At 37.7% G+C, this 21,815-nt stretch overlaps 2 long non-coding RNA genes across 2 annotated transcripts; both read right to left on the reverse strand.

Moving 5' to 3' along the window:
* Positions 1 to 1,326: 1,326 nt before the first annotated feature.
* Positions 1,327 to 10,142, reverse strand: LOC139686674 (uncharacterized). Its single transcript, XR_011700528.1, has 4 exons — positions 10,006 to 10,142; positions 9,063 to 9,256; positions 2,023 to 5,104; positions 1,327 to 1,886 (listed from the first exon to the last, which is right to left on the reverse strand). It is a non-coding gene; the product is annotated as an uncharacterized lncRNA (long non-coding RNA).
* A 2,359-nt stretch (positions 10,143 to 12,501) lies between these two features.
* On the reverse strand, positions 12,502 to 20,630 carry LOC139686680 (uncharacterized). The gene is made up of 3 exons (XR_011700529.1): positions 20,494 to 20,630; positions 19,552 to 19,745; positions 12,502 to 15,593 (listed from the first exon to the last, which is right to left on the reverse strand). It is a non-coding gene; the product is annotated as an uncharacterized lncRNA (long non-coding RNA).
* Positions 20,631 to 21,815: the final 1,185 nt, after the last annotated feature.

Genomic DNA, 21,815 nt, shown 5'->3' on the forward strand with positions numbered 1-21,815 from the left:
TGGTTCTTGATAAATATTTATTCTCTTCAGGCGATTCTGTTTTGCCTGGCAGCGCGATTAGTTTGGCTTTCCGAGGGGAATACATTCTGCTCTTTCGCTTCATACGATGATTGTTTGTTCTTATTAAAATGATAATTTCATCCTTTCGTAAAAATATGTGAAGAATAAAGTAGACAATATACCATACCATGAGTTGTGTGTAGAATCGATTCTGATTAAAATGACTACTTGTTGAATAATATTATAAAAAATATGAACAAACCTAAATTATTATTCAACTTAATAAATGGCATCCCTGGACCGAGGGAATAATAATTAAATTAATATCTTGAAATATAATATACATATAATATTTCCACTTGTCCACCGAGTACACTCGGAGACATTCCTCCCATCTCTTTACGATTCCTCCTTTGACGGAAAAATTTAAATGCACACAATAACTACCCAACCAATTCATATTTATTTCATTTCGTATAAAAAATATAATATTATCACACCAGAAAATAAATACATAGTCACTCCGGCTAATTTAATTACAAAAGAAATAGGATATTACAAATTGTAGTACTACATGTCATGTAAATAATTTAATATTAAAACTATCAGTGCAGCATACATTACTTTGTACTTTAATCACAATTGTACAACCTGTTGCTGTTCATTTGACTTTAACAATAGTCAATTAATTTTGATATATAACAATATATAAAATAGTTGTAGATATTTAAATGATACATTTGTTATTTGTTTATTATATCATACATTTTATTAATAGTTGACGCAAAAAAGTATGAAAAATAATGTCATTTACTATACATAAAAAAATTAACAAATATATTTACTATATTTGAGAAAAATACAAATATAACCTTTCGATACTCAACAAATTTAGTCTTCTCCGCTAATTAATGTTCACTTACAAAAGTTGTAGTTGCAGAGGATATTTGTTATCGAATGGAAGAAACATTTCTTCAGCTGAAGAATGGCAATAGAGACAAGAGAAGCACTCGCGGTCAAAAGTCTCGGAATACTTTTACTCACGACTGAGGGCAATGAGGAGTTATCATTACACTATTACACCTGGAGGTTGTATTGCAACTTGGTCACAGTTAAATTAGCAGAGAGAAAAATGAATCAGCACAACAGTCAAAGGCAAGAAAGATATCTTGCATAAGCCTTTCAATAATTGTTGACGCAAGTTAAATTCCTTCGCTCTTATCTGTGAAAGAATTACACTACAATCAGTGCATCTGTTGAGAAGATGCACTCATTCTAATCAAAACCAACAATTTCAGATCCATACTAAAAGGAAAGAAAGACTCGTACCTTTCCAAAGATTTATTATATGGTACAACGCGTTTCACCGACTTGCGGCATCATCAGGTACAAATTTGCAAAACAGACAGAGCAAGCATATATACCCTCAGGACAGAGTGGTGGCGGGAAAGGTTGGAAGGATTTGAGAGGGGTGGGGGCTCGCAGGTGCGTTGATGGATTGTTTTGACCATTTCTAGAAAACCAGTTCCAAAAAACTCTATAGAGCTAGCCCGAAAATTGAAAGATATTGATGCCCCGGAAAAAGTGAGGCTAGTCTCCTTCGACATTAGCAATTTATTTACTTGCGTACCAATATCAGAAACTTTGCTTAGGGTGGAAGAACTACTCAAGGATTCCACCATTTGCGTGCCTTGTTTATGCCAGCAATGGTCTTGACTCCACTGCGGAGGTGTCTGTTGCATTTATGTTCCCCAGAGAACAAGCAAGGTCATCTTGGGTGAGATCCTATGACTGCCAGATGTCAAATCTGTAACATTCTCTCCATGAGGATCCGCCCTATCGATTGGGGGCCAATGGCGGTGGCCTTGGTGCCAGGTGTGGTTCATCTGGAATGGAGTAAGTGATTATTAATGAAGACACATATGCAGACGATGGACAGTGTGCAGGGGCAACCCTGAGGGAGGCTCCCCTTGAAAGAGTCCGGAGAGACGAAATGAGGACCAGATGAGGAGGGTCACTTACTCTTTCCGTTCCAGGAAGATCAAGTAGAGTAGGTTGCTGCCCCTTTGCTCCGTCAATGAGATACTGGCACTGATGACTGGCCCTGTCCCATTCCAGCCTGGTGTACTCTAGGAGGCCCAGGAAGGTGACCTGGAGATCCAGCTGGAGCCATAGCGAAAGCTCGCAGGGAGGGAAGCAGGAACGGAATGGTCGTCCAGGTTCACGCTGCGTGCTGGCTGTGTGTTCTTCTTTGGACGAGAGAGAGTGCTCCTTGTCTCTTGCGTTGCGGTGTGCTCATTCCTCAAGGCATGTCTCCAGGAAGTGAATGCATTCAGACAGAGTGCACCGTGGGTATGGTGTGGACGTAGACGTAGATAGGATCAAGGGAGGGGAAGACTATAAGCAGAGTCCTCTCTTCCCCTCGCCTAATTGATACCTCAGGGATTTCAGGACTTGGACATTGAAGAGTGGAAGATCCTGAAGAGATACTGTATCTTTCACACCAGACTGGATGTACTATTAAAATGAATCAGGCATCCGTGAAGATGGTATGAAGGTTTGGTACTTGCAGGAATTACAGCATTTTTGTCTGAGAGCTGGACTGCCATGTCTCTACACTCATTCAAGTTTGTCAGTGACATCCAAATTGCTTCTTTTGGAAATCTGACGTTTGAGTGGAAACCTGTGCCTATCATGTCCCTTTTGAAACACAGAAATTGATGAAGTTTGCAGGGATGAGCAGTCGTTCTTGGCTTTTAAGACAATCTGTCATTCTGGCAGAGGTCACTAAGAGTCGTGCATAGTCGGGATTATCAACCATTCCACACTTCTTGTCAAGAAGAATACTGCTCACAGATAGATTCCTCCTTTGGAGTAGATGGAGGATGATCACTTCGGTGGGTTGGAGTTGACACATTCAGTCACAGATATCACTCCATCCACTGCCAAGGGGATATATGCAACCATGAAATGGTAATTGGCAGAGGGATTTCAACAGGGCTATCAATCACAGGAAGTTCCAAACGTGAACTGTCCACAGAGTGACACTAACGACCCCTAATTGCATGGGAAAATGTTGGTGCTGGCTGATGGAATGGTACTAACCCTCACAGGAACAACACTGGCACGTTGTCAACTGTCCACCAAGAGTCTTCTCCGGAGATGGACCCAGAGGTAAAACTGACTTGGGAGAAGTCCAGGGCATTGCAGTCACAGGAAGCATTAAGTCTAGGAGTATTCATTGTAGAAGACTTTTCCTTTGTACTTTGACGTCACTCGTTCAAGGTTGAAAGGAAATTGGGAACTGGAAGATACATTAGATCTCCTAATGATGATTTCCAAGGGCATCTCAACTATCCCCTTCCAACCGATTCCATCAAAGCGTCTTTGCCTCCATTCCCTCTCCCTCTCTTCACTCCTCGACCCAACTCCAATCATAAATACAGTTTACTCATTGAGTTCCCCAGTCTTCACTCGACAAAGACGCTGATTGCTCAGACATACATTGAATCACAGTTATTATTACATTACAACATACAACAGTTAAATGATGCTTTTTGGCACTTCACAAACACTATGAACAATATTATTGGCTTAATACATTCCGTGTGATAAATCTTGATTTTGTGACCAAGACTGAATACATTTCCAAGAAAACCAAAGCATTTCAAACATTTTATGCTTAAAAAAGTATATACCTAAGGTTATTACCTAAAAATATTTCGAGATTTATATTATTGATAAAATTTTTACATCCTGGGTAGACAATATTAGTGATTATTCACAAAATTAATCTCCTAATAAGCATATGACCCAGAGTATAAAGTTTCTATCAAGTTATTTCCATTTTTCAATTCACGTTTAGTTTCCAACAAATATCTTAAAGCATGTACAACAACAATATATATAAACATACAAATCTGAACATCAACATTGCAATTTAAAATTTCACTAATTTTAAGCCATATACCATATCATCGCAAAATTATAAAATAATTTAATAATTTTAAATGTAAACAAAGAGTCTCTGAAATACAAGTGTGCAGTGGGCCGTAAGAACACACTGTGTATAATGTGTTAGGCCTTAGGTCAGCACAGAATGCATTGGAATGTTAGGATTAATATCATAAAATTACAATTTCAAAAAAAAGCATAGGTTGTGGCGAGAGTAACTTTTGAAAGAGTCTTCCGCAATTATGGATTACAATGCAATGAAATCAAAGCGTAGAAATCATTTGCATTGATTGGGGTCATCGGAATAATTGGCCCATCTTTAGCAAGCGATAGGATTTCTACGCTTTGGAATCATTGCAATGTTTACACTTACAACTCGCACAATTTGTCTCAATTTGGACCAAAAGACAGATTGCATTTCATTCATTTGGTTTAAATTAAACATATTTTGGAATACAACGCTAACTGAATTTTATTAAAAATATAAATCTTTCAAGAAGACTCAATAGACACAAAGAATGTCTTTCCGTCACCATACTTTAAGTACGAGCCATACCCTTGGTTTTGTGCTCATCTGTAAGCTTGCGAGGGACCCATCTTGCACCAATTTTTTCATAATGCAGATGGTGTTTAACAATTTCATGAACAATTGTTCGAGAAACATTGGGAAAATGCTCACAGATGTCATCAATTGTGACGCGCCGATCGTTCCTCACGAATTCGTCAACTGAGCTCACCAGTTGGTCTGTAATGACAGACGGTCTCCCCGAACGCTTATCGTCGTGTGTGTACCCCCTCCCCATGTTGAAGTTGCGACACCACCGCCGAACAGACGACTCGTCCATTACATTGTCTCCATACACCTCCTTTAATTGGCGATGAATATCACGTGGGCGAACGTTTCTTGCATTGAGGAATTTAATCACTGCCCTCACTTCACAACTGGTGGCGTTCTCAATTTTTTTAAACATTGTAAACAATCACAGAAACAACACAGGCAATGCTAGCGTCACGCAACTTGGCTCAGAGAAGGCAGACAAGCTACTGAAGCTATCTGACCTCGTCCAGCGGCTACTCGCGTCGTCAGCACTTCATGCGGCACGAACGGGTACTACTTTCCGGATGACCCTCGTATATCCATGGCCATAGTCTATAAAGTAAAGAGAAAAGGTTATCTGGAATACATTTCCTCCAAACATTCACACTTTGGGTCCTTGTAGACTTAATTGCACGAATGAAATCAATCATCCAGCGGCCATGGCCACCAAAAGTGTAAATGGAAGCAATTTTTGGAAAGATATATATTTTATTCTCCATTCAAGTGACGTTGTAAGACTAATGCTATTCTCACTTTGCAGGGCATTCAAGAACAGCTGAGCTCACATGTGAAATGCAATGGGCCATCTGAAATGCATCACAGACACAGCAAATACCTAAACACATGTTGGTATCTGATTGGAAGAACAGTGACACAATGATTCTGAATTACTGAATACATGGGGGAATGTTGTACAAAGTAAAAACTATAATTCACAAAGGAAATAGGAATACATTGGGCACAATTACATACCAACGAACAATAAAACACTGAGCTCTGCAATTACATTAAGGGCAAGGCACTCAATTAACTCGTTATCAATCGAATTTATGTTTCCCAATTCAGCACAGGTAACTTAGATATATTAATAACATGGTACAAACTTTATAAAACTATTCTATATATAGAATCAGAATCATTTGTTTACTTTCTATTGATTAAATGATATCAAAATGTACCCAAACTTTATCCTACACCTTTTTATTTATAGGAATGATTGATTATAATCAATAGTCTACCGTGGTCATGAATAAAACCAATTCTTTGCCCTCCAATCGTGAGCCAACGAACAAAGTCACTCAGGAAAGAGCAAAGCCTTGAATTAAACCCTTCATTTCACTCTTTGCAAACAGCAATAGTTCTTATTTATATAAAACCCCTCCTTCTTTAGCAACGTTCCATTTATATTATTATCAAAATGCGATTAAGGCATCATATGTTTCAGAAAATATGAATTGAATCTGCTGAACAATTCTGCAATCAATATTATCTAACGGAGGAAGGTCCTTATTTAGAATATATTAGAAAATAGTCCATCTTTTTGTTAATTAGTCTGAACTACTTAATTAACAGTAAGTAAACATTCTATGCATTTTAATTTGAAATACTTAATTTCCCTAATATGTAAGAGAATTACAAAACTATCAAAATACCTTTCCCGTCCCTTCTAACATACGTCCATTCTACATTACACACAAATAAACACTTCCTCCACTTGGATTTACAATTAAAAATGAGACCAAGGGCCCATTTCTTTCCTTTTAAGTCAGTCCTAAAAAAATATAACATCCACTTTCGCCCGATCTTTATTCCCGAACATCGGATGTCAATTGAATCTCTTGAGAGCATTGCTCTGTTAATAAACAGTTTACAACATGTAATAATTATTTAAATAATGCCAATTTATCCTTTTCTGATGACTCTATGCAAACAATATTAGTACTCTTCATCAGATAAGAGATTAATCCATTGATAGGTCACTAAAGTCAGATTACTTCACACCATGTTTGTATCAAATGTCAAGACATTATGACAGCAGAGCACAGCTTATCTTTTTCTTTACATTAGAGGCTCCATTGGAATATTGCATTGCATGACAGTGTTTTGAATTAATGCACACAAGAAGTGCAGTGTACGTAACTTTACACAGGAGGAACAGCCGTCACTATCATTCGATTGGGAACTGTCTGTACAAAACCCTACGTACTTGGTCCCAAATTGACTCCCAGCGATTCTAATGCGTCTAGGCCGCTATTAAAACATTTGGATGGCCATAGAGGCCAAGTCAAACCAAAGACTTCTCTGCTGCAGTCCATAGAGGACTCGTTAAGAGATGCGAGGAGTGTGTTAGACCGAACTGGGTGGACAAGTGGATATGTTATATACATATCACATTCAGGAATTTACTTTTATCATTACAGCCTCTGTCCAGGGATGCGACTTATTCAATGAATCAACTTCCCATATATATTATTATAACAACTCAGGTTTGTCTATTTTTTCATTTATTAATTAGCTGATATTCATTTGAAACAATATGAAATTAATTATATGAGTGCATGATACGTGACATGTTTCCCAACTCCACCAAGTTCAGGAAATTCATCGTCTCTGTCCCTCCTTTCACTGAAACTCATCTTCAGGTCAATGAATTTCAGATTGAGCACTTCCTGTTCGATAACCTTTATTGAGTTATCGACCTTCTTAATTTGCTCCTCAACAAACTCCAAGCAATCCTTAAATCTAGCATCGGTTTCAATTCCGATTTGAAACTTCTCCATCGCCTTGAAGAATTCGACCTTAGCGCACTCAAATTTTTCGTTGGCTAATTCAAAATTTTGTTTCCCTCTAAGCTCTTTTGCATCACTCATCAATTCCAGCCCTCTCTCTTGATACTCCAAGCCTTTATTGAAAAGCTCATTGCCTTCCTCTTTCCACAGCACAAGTCTTTCGTATCGTTTTAGACTTGGATCATCGGGACATATTCTTAAACCCTCCCTGACTTTGCACAAGACTCTCCCAAAGGTTTCCTTGGCCTCTTCCGATCTGTCGTTTTCCTCCACATCATTCTCGATATCCCAACCGGCTTTCCAAAGATCCCCAACTGCAGATAAGATGTTTATAATAGTATCTGCTTTCTCCTTGTTCATTGCATGCAAGCTCTTCTCTTTTAAAATCTGAGAAATTTTGCATGCGGCCTCATATTTCTCAAGAGCTGCCTCGTACTGCCATTTAGCAAACAGCTCGTCTCCCAAAGACATCATTCTCATCGCTTATACCTCACTCTTTGCCTCGCTTAGTCTGCTGCCGTATTTGTTCTTCATTTTGATCACTTGGGACTTTGCAAGAGCCGCCTGAAACTGTTCCAAATCCAACGCGTCCAACTCATTCTGTGCTTTGTTCAAGCTGGCCTCATATCCTTTCCTGTGAAATTCAACTCCCGATTTACAAAAGGCTTCTTGATATTTCCTCATGGCACTCTCATATTTGCCTTCGCTGTAATCCTCATCCCCTTCTCTTTCCAAACCGTTTGCATCTAGTTCGCATTGGCATTTCTCAGCATTCTGTGAAAATATCTCCTTATTTTTGTAGCTGGCGGTGCATTGTTCAAAGGCTTCATTGAATTTTATCATCGCTCCTCCATAATCACTAAAGGTTAAAAAGATGTCTCCCAAAGAATTCAACGTCTCTGCTAGATTATTCTTGGCATGGCCATAATTGCTGTCAATTGCTAATGCCTTCTCAAATAGTTCAACTGCCCTTGAATAATTACCTTGCATCCTGTAACAATTTCCTTCATTGAAGAGATAACGTTTTTCCAAATCTTTCCTATCACCAGTGCACATTGAAAAACTAGTGCATGTTTCATATGCCTCTCTGTATTTCTCGGCGGCCTCCAAATACTTATTTTGTTTCAGAAGTTCATTCCCTTGCTCGTTCAGGTCTTCAGCCCATCTGATTCGGGCATTATGTTTTCCAGTAATAAATTCTGACATTTTGAAATATCCACTGGTGCACGATATACAGGCTTGATTGAATTTCCTATAGGCTTCTTCATATTTCCCTTCTAACATCAACCAATAACCTTGACTACTCATGTTCTCAGCCTCACTATTTCTACTCCACATTTCATCAGCTTCATCAATAGATATCTCTTCGCCACTACTAGCATCAAAATAGTGCGTTTTTTCGCTAGTACAGAACTTCCCGTCATTTAATAAATGATCAAGATAGTAGAAGGCACCTGGAACGATGAGGAGTGCGGCGAATGCTTTCATTGTGTCTTTTATTTCGATACGATAATGAATTTTAACCACGCCGTACTCCGTACTACGCTCATAAGTCGTCAGTTCATGACCAATGGCTTGGCGTGGACTCATCCTTGATCTAATTGCATACTCGCTGTAGTAACTTATATGATTCATCTTCCTTCACACGTATTTCCAACTTCAAAGGAACCACTCAAATAATTCGGGTTTTCACAACTCACCGATCAAATTTGGGAACTTACCTAAAACCAAAGCACTGGGAATGGACGGATACAAGATATAAATATATGTGCCGCTTCCCAATTAACAGTCGCGAACCGAGTCAGCTTTTGCCGGTTATTATTCAAGGTCTCTCGTATCGCACCGCTATCACGAACCACGACTTATAAGCTGGGTGGTCTGATGTTCAGTAGAGTGACAATCACTATCACTTCGCCTAGTTGCCATTTGCATATGTAAAAGGAGAGAAATCATTATTAGTCTACATCGGCATGTGTCATCAGATTTTCTTACTTTCATTATTACTTAATACTTTATTCGTTTTGAGAAAATGATAGAACCATAAACTATACAAACATGCGATAACTAATACTACCAGAGCATGCCGAGATAGGTATTCTTAATGCACAATATAATTACAACGGAAATATTTGTAATATCCACAATAACCTTAATAATTTTGAAATTATAGATTCGCTTTGACCCTCGTGGTGTATTTACGGACGTGTGATCTTCATTGGTGAGTTTCTAGATTAATATCCTCATGATTTAGACGCTTAGAGATAAATAAACTAATACATTCATGGTTCCATACCTCATAAATAAAGGTTTGTAGGAATCGCGAGGTGGTAAATTATTAACAAGTGAGTGAATAGCTCTCTTTTGGTACAGAACATTTGTGTAACCAATGGGGAAACACACCATTACTCATCACCATACTTTTAATGACATTGAAAGAAGGCATGGTAGTGTTAAATGAAACTCATTTGAAATGAAACTGCAGAGCTTTCTTAAAATATAAACAGGATTAATAATATTCCATTTAAATTATTCCGAGGAATATTCTACAGCATATTGCCAATTTTGGCAGCGTCAACGTTTTGAGAGAACAAATTTCCTTCAACAGCGTCAAAGATAAAAATATTTAAGTGTCTGGAGTAAAAGGTAGAATTTGTTTTGCATTACCTAATGAGACAATTCCTCGGTCAACTCTTTCAGACGTTTTCTATAGGACGAAGGAAGTGTCACGTCTTTAAAATACAGAGTTTTCCGCAAAATTTGCACAAAGAATGCCGTCTTGTTGCGTCGTTCCGTACGCCATAGATTCCACCATCACTGTTTGGTAAATGTGAGCATCGATATTCGCACCTGGGTGTTATTTGCGATACGTGGCGCGGACTATGAGAAAGTATTGCTTTGGAACTTGTATGTTTATATTTATTGTTTGCTTAATTATCGTTTCGTGAAGGTGACATGCTAACTTTGTTAAAAATAGTCGGCTCTCAAAAGTCTACAATTGATTCAAATAAAGGTGACATTCTATGTTTATGGTCTATGAGCGGGTCACATGCGAAAAAATATTTCCGTTACTGGACACTGTCAAAGCAAGAATTCCATATTTCAACCATTATATAATATGTTGAATATATATATATATATATGTGGTTCTTGATAAATATTTATTCTTTTCAGGCGATTCTGTTTTGCCTGGCAGCGCGATTAGTTTGGCTTTCCGAGGGGAATACATTCTGCTCTTTCGCTTCATACGATGATTGTTTGTTCTTATTAAAATGATAATTTCATCCTTTCGTAAAAATATGTGAAGAATAAAGTAGACAATATACCATACCATGAGTTGTGTGTAGAATCGATTCTGATTAAAATGACTACTTGTTGAATAATATTATAAAAAATATGAACAAACCTAAATTATTATTCAACTTAATAAATGGCATCCCTGGACCGAGGGACTAATAATTAAATTAATATCTTGAAATATAATATACATATAATATTTCCACTTGTCCACCGAGTACACTCGGAGACATTCCTCCCATCTCTTTACGATTCCTCCATTGACGGAAAAATTTAAATGCACACAATAACTACCCAACCAATTCATATTTATTTCATTTCGTATAAAAAATATAATATTATCACACCAGAAAATAAATACATAGTCACTCCGGCTAATTTAATTACAAAAGAAATAGGATATTACAAATTGTAGTACTACATGTCATGTAAATAATTTAATATTAAAACTATCAGTGCAGCATACATTACTTTGTACTTTAATCACAATTGTACAACCTGTTGCTGTTCATTTGACTTTAACAATAGTCAATTAATTTTGATATATAACAATATATAAAATAGTTGTAGATATTTAAATGATACATTTGTTATTTGTTTATTATATCATACATTTTATTAATAGTTGACGCAAAAAAGTATGAAAAATAATGTCATTTACTATACATAAAAAAATTAACAAATATATTTACTATATTTGAGAAAAATACAAATATAACCTTTCGATACTCAACAAATTTAGTCTTCTCCGCTAATTAATGTTCACTTACAAAAGTTGTAGTTGCAGAGGATATTTGTTATCGAATGGAAGAAACATTTCTTCAGCTGAAGAATGGCAATAGAGACAAGAGAAGCACTCGCGGTCAAAAGTCTCGGAATACTTTTACTCACGACTGAGGGCAATGAGGAGTTATCATTACACTATTACACCTGGAGGTTGTATTGCAACTTGGTCACAGTTAAATTAGCAGAGAGAAAAATGAATCAGCACAACAGTCAAAGGCAAGAAAGATATCTTGCATAAGCCTTTCAATAATTGTTGACGCAAGTTAAATTCCTTCGCTCTTATCTGTGAAAGAATTACACTACAATCAGTGCATCTGTTGAGAAGATGCACTCATTCTAATCAAAACCAACAATTTCAGATCCATACTAAAAGGAAAGAAAGACTCGTACCTTTCCAAAGATTTATTATATGGTACAACGCGTTTCACCGACTTGCGGCATCATCAGGTACAAATTTGCAAAACAGACAGAGCAAGCATATATACCCTCAGGACAGAGTGGTGGCGGGAAAGGTTGGAAGGATTTGAGAGGGGTGGGGGCTCGCAGGTGCGTTGATGGATTGTTTTGACCATTTCTAGAAAACCAGTTCCAAAAAACTCTATAGAGCTAGCCCGAAAATTGAAAGATATTGATGCCCCGGAAAAAGCGAGGCTAGTCTCCTTCGACATTAGCAATTTATTTACTTGCGTACCAATATCAGAAACTTTGCTTAGGGTGGAAGAACTACTCAAGGATTCCACCATTTGCGTGCCTTGTTTATGCCAGCAATGGTCTTGACTCCACTGCGGAGGTGTCTGTTGCATTTATGTTCCCCAGAGAACAAGCAAGGTCATCTTGGGTGAGATCCTATGACTGCCAGATGTCAAATCTGTAACATTCTCTCCATGAGGATCCGCCCTATCGATTGGGGGCCAATGGCGTTGGCCTTGGTGTGGTTCATCTGGAATGGAGTAAGTGATTATTAATGAAGACACATATGCAGACGATGGACAGTGTGCAGGGGCAACCCTGAGGGAGGCTCCCCTTGAAAGAGTCCGGAGAGACGAAATGAGGACCAGATGAGGAGGGTCACTTACTCTTTCCGTTCCAGGAAGATCAAGTAGAGTAGGTTGCTGCCCCTTTGCTCCGTCAATGAGATACTGGCACTGATGACTGGCCCTGTCCCATTCCAGCCTGGTGTACTCTAGGAGGCCCAGGAAGGTGACCTGGAGATCCAGCTGGAGCCATAGCGAAAGCTCGCAGGGAGGGAAGCAGGAACGGAATGGTCGTCCAGGTTCACGCTGCGTGCTGGCTGTGTGTTCTTCTTTGGACGAGAGAGAGTGCTCCTTGTCTCTTGCGTTGCGGTGTGCTCATTCCTCAAGGCATGTCTCCAGGAAGTGAATGCATTCAGACAGAGTGCACCGTGGGTATGGTGTGGACGTCTGGACGTAGACGTAGATAGGATCAAGGGAGGGGAAGACTATAAGCAGAGTCCTCTCTTCCCCTCGCCTAATTGATACCTCAGGGATTTCAGGACTTGGACATTGAAGAGTGGAAGATCCTGAAGAGATACTGTATCTTTCACACCAGACTGGATGTACTATTAAAATGAATCAGGCATCCGTGAAGATGGTATGAAGGTTTGGTACTTGCAGGAATTACAGCATTTTTGTCTGAGAGCTGGACCGCCATGTCTCTACACTCATTCAAGTTTGTCAGTGACATCCAAATTGCTTCTTTTGGAAATCTGACGTTTGAGTGGAAACCTGTGCCTATCATGTCCCTTTTGAAACACAGAAATTGATGAAGTTTGCAGGGATGAGCAGTCGTTCTTGGCTTTTAAGACAATCTGTCATTCTGGCAGAGGTCACTAAGAGTCGTGCATAGTCGGGATTATCAACCATTCCACACTTCTTGTCAAGAAGAATACTGCTCACAGATAGATTCCTCCTTTGGAGTAGATGGAGGATGATCACTTCGGTGGGTTGGAGTTGACACATTCAGTCACAGATATCACTCCATCCACTGCCAAGGGGATATATGCAACCATGAAATGGTAATTGGCAGAGGGATTTCAACAGGGCTATCAATCACAGGAAGTTCCAAACGTGAACTGTCCACAGAGTGACACTAACGACCCCTAATTGCATGGGAAAATGTTGGTGCTGGCTGATGGAATGGTACTAACCCTCACAGGAACAACACTGGCACGTTGTCAACTGTCCACCAAGAGTCTTCTCCGGAGATGGACCCAGAGGTAAAACTGACTTGGGAGAAGTCCAGGGCATTGCAGTCACAGGAAGCATTAAGTCTAGGAGTATTCATTGTAGAAGACTTTTCCTTTGTACTTTGACGTCACTCGTTCAAGGTTGAAAGGAAATTGGGAACTGGAAGATACATTAGATCTCCTAATGATGATTTCCAAGGGCATCTCAACTATCCCCTTCCAACCGATTCCATCAAAGCGTCTTTGCCTCCATTCCCTCTCCCTCTCTTCACTCCTCGACCCAACTCCAATCATAAATGCAGTTTACTCATTGAGTTCCCCAGTCTTCACTCGACAAAGACACTCTTTGCTCAGACATACATTGAATCACAGTTATTATTACATTACATTCGCAACACACAATAGTTCAACGATGCTTTTTGGTACTTCACAAACACTATGAACAATATTATTGGCTTAATACATTCCGTGTGATAAATCTTGATTTTGTGACCAAGACTGAATACATTTCCAAGAAAACCAAAGCATTTCAAACATTTTATGCTTAAAAAAGTATATACCTAAGGTTATTACCTAAAAATATTTCGAGATTTATATTATTGATAAAATTTTTACATCCTGGGTAGACAATATTAGTGATTATTCACAAAATTAATCTCCTAATAAGCATATGACCCAGAGTATAAAGTTTCTATCAAGTTATTTCCATTTTTCAATTCACGTTTAGTTTCCAACAAATATCTTAAAGCATGTACAACAACAATATATATAAACATACAAATCTGAACATCAACATTGCAATTTAAAATTTCACTAATTTTAAGCCATATACCATATCATCGCAAAATTATAAAATAATTTAATAATTTTAAATGTAAACAAAGAGTCTCTGAAATACAAGTGTGCAGTGGGCCGTAAGAACACACTGTGTATAATGTGTTAGGCCTTAGGTCAGCACAGAATGCATTGGAATGTTAGGATTAATATCATAAAATTACAATTTCAAAAAAAAGCATAGGTTGTGGCGAGAGTAACTTTTGAAAGAGTCTTCCGCAATTATGGATTACAATGCAATGAAATCAAAGCGTAGAAATCATTTGCATTGATTGGGGTCATCGGAATAATTGGCCCATCTTTAGCAAGCGATAGGATTTCTACGCTTTGGAATCATTGCAATGTTTACACTTACAACTCGCACAATTTGTCTCAATTTGGACCAAAAGACAGATTGCATTTCATTCATTTGGTTTAAATTAAACATATTTTGGAATACAACGCTAACTGAATTTTATTAAAAATATAAATCTTTCAAGAAGACTCAATAGACACAAAGAATGTCTTTCCGTCACCATACTTTAAGTACGAGCCATACCCTTGGTTTTGTGCTCATCTGTAAGCTTGCGAGGGACCCATCTTGCACCAATTTTTTCATAATGCAGATGGTGTTTAACAATTTCATGAACAATTGTTCGAGAAACATTGGGAAAATGCTCACAGATGTCATCAATTGTGACGCGCCGATCGTTCCTCACGAATTCGTCAACTGAGCTCACCAGTTGGTCTGTAATGACAGACGGTCTCCCCGAACGCTTATCGTCGTGTGTGTACCCCCTCCCCATGTTGAAGTTGCGACACCACCGCCGAACAGACGACTCGTCCATTACATTGTCTCCATACACCTCCTTTAATTGGCGATGAATATCACGTGGGCGAACGTTTCTTGCATTGAGGAATTTAATCACTGCCCTCACTTCACAACTGGTGGCGTTCTCAATTTTTTTAAACATTGTAAACAATCACAGAAACAACACAGGCAATGCTAGCGTCACGCAACTTGGCTCAGAGAAGGCAGACAAGCTACTGAAGCTATCTGACCTCGTCCAGCGGCTACTCGCGTCGTCAGCACTTCATGCGGCACGAACGGGTACTACTTTCCGGATGACCCTCGTATATCCATGGCCATAGTCTATAAAGTAAAGAGAAAAGGTTATCTGGAATACATTTCCTCCAAACATTCACACTTTGGGTCCTTGTAGACTTAATTGCACGAATGAAATCAATCATCCAGCGGCCATGGCCACCAAAAGTGTAAATGGAAGCAATTTTTGGAAAGATATATATTTTATTCTCCATTCAAGTGACGTTGTAAGACTAATGCTATTCTCACTTTGCAGGGCATTCAAGAACAGCTGAGCTCACATGTGAAATGCAATGGGCCATCTGAAATGCATCACAGACACACGAAATGCCTAAACACATGTTGGTATCTGATTGGAAGAACAGTGACACAATGATTCTGAATTACTGAATACATGGGGGAATGTTGTACAAAGTAAAAACTATAATTCACAAAGGAAATAGGAATACATTGGGCACAATTACATACCAACGAACAATAAAACACTGAGCTCTGCAATTACATTAAGGGCAAGGCACTCAATTAACTTGTTTTCAATCGAATATATGTTTTTTAATTCAGTACAGGTAACTTTGATATATTAATAACATGGTACAAACTTTATAAAACTATTCTATATATAGAATCAGAATCATTTGTTTACTTTCTATTGATTAAATGATATCAAAATGTACCCAAACTTTATCCTACACCTTTTTATTTATAGGAATGATTGATTATAATCAATAGTCTACCGTGGTCATGAATAAAACCAATTCTTTGCCCTCCAATCGTGAGCCAACGAACAAAGTCACTCAGGAAAGAGCAAAGCCTTGAATTAAACCCTTCATTTCACTCTTTGCAAACAGCAATAGTTCTTATTTATATAAAACCCCTCCTTCTTTAGCAACGTTCCATTTATATTATTATCAAAACGCGATTAAGGCATCATATGTTTCAGAAAATATGAATTGAATCTGCTGAACAATTCTGCAATCAATATTATCTAACGGAGGAAGGTCCTTATTTAGAATATATTAGAAAATAGTCCATCCTTTTGTAAATTACTCCGATCTACTTAATTAACAGTAAGTAAACATTCAATGCATTTTAATTTGAAATACTTAATTTCCCTAATATGTAAGAGAATTACAAAACTATCAAAATACCTTTCCCGTCCCTTCTAATATACGCCCATTCTACATTACACACAAATAAACACCTCCTCCACTTGGATTTACAATTAAAAATGAGACAAAGGGCCCATTTCTTTCCTTTTAAGTCAGTCCTAAAAAAATATAACATCCACTTTCGCCCGATCTTTATTCCCGAGCATCGGATGTCAATTGAATCTCTTGAGAGCATTGCTCTGTCAATAAACAGTTTACAACATGTAATAATTATTTAAATAATGCCAATTTATCCTTTTCTGATAACTCTATGCAAACAATATCATTACTCTTCATCAGATAAGAGATTAATCCATTGATAGGTCACTAAAGTCAGATTACTTCACACCATGTTTGTATCAAATGTCAAGACATTATGACAGCAGAGCACAGCTTATCTTTTTCTTTACATTAGAGGCTCCATTGTAATATTTCATTGCATGACAGTGTTTTGAATTAATGCACACAAGAAGTGCAGTGTACGTAACTTTACACAGGAGGAACAGCCGTCACTATCATTCGATTGGGAACTGTCTGTACAAAACCCTACGTACTTGGTCCCAAATTGACTCCCAGCGATTCTAATGCGTCTAGGCCGCTATTAAAACATTTGGATGGCCATAGAGGCCAAGTCAAACCAAAGACTTCTCTGCTGCAGTCCATAGAGGACTCGTTAAGAGATGCGAGGAGTGTGTTAGACCGAACTGGGTGGACAAGTGGATATGTTATATACATATCACATTCAGGAATTTACTTTTATCATTACAGCCTCTGTCCAGGGATGCGACTTATTCAATGAATCAACTTCCCATATATATTATTATAACAACTCAGGTTTGTCTATTTTTTCATTTATTAATTAGCTGATATTCATTTGAAACAATATGAAATTAATTATATGAGTGCATGATACGTGACATGTTTCCCAACTCCACCAAGTTCAGGAAATTCATCGTCTCTGTCCCTCCTTTCACTGAAACTCATCTTCAGGTCAATGAATTTCAGATTGAGCACTTCCTGTTCGATAACCTTTATTGAGTTATCGACCTTCTTAATTTGCTCCTCAACAAACTCCAAGCAATCCTTAAATCTAGCATCGGTTTCAATTCCGATTTGAAACTTCTCCATCGCCTTGAAGAATTCGACCTTAGCGCACTCAAATTTTTCGTTGGCTAATTCAAAATTTTGTTTCCCTCTAAGCTCTTTTGCATCACTCATCAATTCCAGCCCTCTCTCTTGATACTCCAAGCCTTTATTGAAAAGCTCATTGCCTTCCTCTTTCCACAGCACAAGTCTTTCGTATCGTTTTAGACTTGGATCATCGGGACATATTCTTAAACCCTCCCTGACTTTGCACAAGACTCTCCCAAAGGTTTCCTTGGCCTCTTCCGATCTGTCGTTTTCCTCCACATCATTCTCGATATCCCAACCGGCTTTCCAAAGATCCCCAACTACAGATAAGATGTTTATAATAGTATCTGCTTTCTCCTTGTTCATTGCATGCAAGCTCTTCTCTTTTCAAATCTGAGAAATTTTGCATGCGGCCTCATATTTCTCAAGAGCTGCCTCGTACTGCCATTTAGCAAACAGCTCGTCTCACAAAGACATCATTCTCATCGCTTATACCTCACTCTTTGCCTCGCTTAGTCTGCTGCCGTATTTGTTCTTCATTTTGATCACTTGGGACTTTGCAAGAGCCGCCTGAAACTGTTCCAAATCCAACGCGTCCAACTCATTCTGTGCTTTGTTCAAGCTGGCCTCATATCCTTTCCTGTGAAATTCAACTCCAGATTTACAAAAGGCTTCTTGATATTTCCTCATGGCACTCTCATATTTGCCTTCGCTGTAATCCTCATCCCCTTCTCTTTCCAAACCGTTTGCATCTAGTTCGCATTGGCATTTCTCAGCATTCTGTGAAAATATCTCCTTATTTTTGTAGCTGGCGGTGCATTGTTCAAAGGCTTCATTGAATTTTATCATCGCTCCTCCATAATCACTAAAGGTTAAAAAGATGTCTCCCAAAGAATTCAACGTCTCTGCTAGATTATTCTTGGCATGGCCATAATTGCTGTCAATTGCTAATGCCTTCTCAAATAGTTCAACTGCCCTTGAATAATTACCTTGCATCCTGTAACAATTTCCTTCATTGAAGAGATAACGTTTTTCCAAATCTTTCCTATCACCAGTGCACATTGAAAAACTAGTGCATGTTTCATATGCCTCTCTGTATTTCTCGGCGGCCTCCAAATACTTATTTTGTTTCAGAAGTTCATTCCCTTGCTCGTTCAGGTCTTCAGCCCATCTGATTCGGGCATTATGTTTTCCAGTAATAAATTCTGACATTTTGAAATATCCACTGGTGCACGATATACAGGCTTGATTGAATTTCCTATAGGCTTCTTCATATTTCCCTTCTAACATCAACCAATAACCTTGACTACTCATGTTCTCAGCCTCACTATTTCTACTCCACATTTCATCAGCTTCATCAATAGATATCTCTTCGCCACTACTAGCATCAAAATAGTGCGTTTTTTCGCTAGTACAGAACTTCCCGTCATTTAATAAATGATCAAGATAGTAGAAGGCACCTGGAACGATGAGGAGTGCGGCGAATGCTTTCATTGTGTCTTTTATTTCGATACGATAATGAATTTTAACCACGCCGTACTCCGTACTACGCTCATAAGTCGTCAGTTCATGACCAATGGCTTGGCGTGGACTCATCCTTGATCTAATTGCATACTCGCTGTAGTAACTTATATGATTCATCTTCCTTCACACGTATTTCCAACTTCAAAGGAACCACTCAAATAATTCGGGTTTTCACAACTCACCGATCAAATTTGGGAACTTACCTAAAACCAAAGCACTGGGAATGGACGGATACAAGATATAAATATATGTGCCGCTTCCCAATTAACAGTCGCGAACCGAGTCAGCTTTTGCCGGTTATTATTCAAGGTCTCTCGTATCGCACCGCTATCACGAACCACGACTTATAAGCTGGGTGGTCTGATGTTCAGTAGAGTGACAATCACTATCACTTCGCCTAGTTGCCATTTGCATATGTAAAAGGAGAGAAATCATTATTAGTCTACATCGGCATGTGTCATCAGATTTTCTTACTTTCATTATTACTTAATACTTTATTCGTTTTGAGAAAATGATAGAACCATAAACTATACAAACATGCGATAACTAATACTACCAGAGCATGCCGAGATAGGTATTCTTAATGCACAATATAATTACAACGGAAATATTTGTAATATCCACAATAACCTTAATAATTTTGAAATTATAGATTCGCTTTGACCCTCGTGGTGTATTTACGGACGTGTGATCTTCATTGGTGAGTTTCTAGATTAATATCCTCATGATTTAGACGCTTAGAGATAAATAAACTAATACATTCATGGTTCCATACCTCATAAATAAAGGTTTGTAGGAATCGCGAGGTGGTAAATTATTAACAAGTGAGTGAATAGCTCTCTTTTGGTACAGAACATTTGTGTAACCAATGGGGAAACACACCATTACTCATCACCATACTTTTAATGACATTGAAAGAAGGCATGGTAGTGTTAAATGAAACTCATTTGAAATGAAACTGCAGAGCTTTCTTAAAATATAAACAGGATTAATAATATTCCATTTAAATTATTCCGAGGAATATTCTACAGCATATTGCCAATTTTGGCAGCGTCAACGTTTTGAGAGAACAAATTTCCTTCAACAGCGTCAAAGATAAAAATATTTAGTGTCTGGAGTAAAAGGTAGAATTTGTTTTGCATTACCTAATGAGACAATTCCTCGGTCAACTCTTTCAGACGTTTTCTATAGGACGAAGGAAGTGTCACGTCTTTAAAATACAGAGTTTTCCGCAAAATTTGCACAAAGAATGCCGTCTTGTTGCGTCGTTCCGTACGCCATAGATTCCACCATCACTGTTTGGTAAATGTGAGCATCGATATTCTCACCTGGGTGTTATTTGCGATACGTGGCGCGGACTATGAGAAAGTATTGCTTTGGAACTTGTATGTTTATATTTATTGTTTGCTTAATTATCGTTTCGTGAAGGAGACATGCTAACTTTGTTAAAATTAGTCGGCTCTCAAAAGTCTACAATTGATTCAAATAAAGGTGACATTCTATGTTTATGGTCTATGAGCGGGTCACATGCGAAAAAATATTTCCGTTACTGGACACTGTCAAAGCAAGAATTCCATATTTCAACCATTATATAATATGTTGAATATATATATATATATATGTGGTTCTTGATAAATATTTATTCTTTTCAGGCGATTCTGTTTTGCCTGGCAGCGCGATTAGTTTGGCTTTCCGAGGGGAATACATTCTGCTCTTTCGCTTCATACGATGATTGTTTGTTCTTATTAAAATGATAATTTCATCCTTTCGTAAAAATATGTGAAGAATAAAGTAGACAATATACCATACCATGAGTTGTGTGTAGAATCGATTCTGATTAAAATGACTACTTGTTGAATAATATTATAAAAAATATGAACAAACCTAAATTATTATTCAACTTAATAAATGGCATCCCTGGACCGAGGGAATAATAATTAAATTAATATCTTGAAATATAATATACATATAATATTTCCACTTGTCCACCGAGTACACTCGGAGACATTCCTCCCATCTCTTTACGATTCCTCCTTTGACGGAAAAATTTAAATGCACACAATAACTACCCAACCAATTCATATTTATTTCATTTCGTATAAAAAATATAATATTATCACACCAGAAAATAAATACATAGTCACTCCGGCTAATTTAATTACAAAAGAAATAGGATATTACAAATTGTAGTACTACATGTCATGTAAATAATTTAATATTAAAACTATCAGTGCAGCATACATTACTTTGTACTTTAATCACAATTGTACAACCTGTTGCTGTTCATTTGACTTTAACAATAGTCAATTAATTTTGATATATAACAATATATAAAATAGTTGTAGATATTTAAATGATACATTTGTTATTTGTTTATTATATCATACATTTTATTAATAGTTGACGCAAAAAAGTATGAAAAATAATGTCATTTACTATACATAAAAAAATTAACAAATATATTTAC

The sequence above is a fragment of the Hetaerina americana genome, unplaced genomic scaffold (assembly GCF_022747635.1).
Source record: "Hetaerina americana unplaced genomic scaffold, ioHetAmer1.1.p SCAF_147, whole genome shotgun sequence".
Taxonomy (NCBI): Eukaryota; Metazoa; Arthropoda; class Insecta; order Odonata; family Calopterygidae; genus Hetaerina; species Hetaerina americana.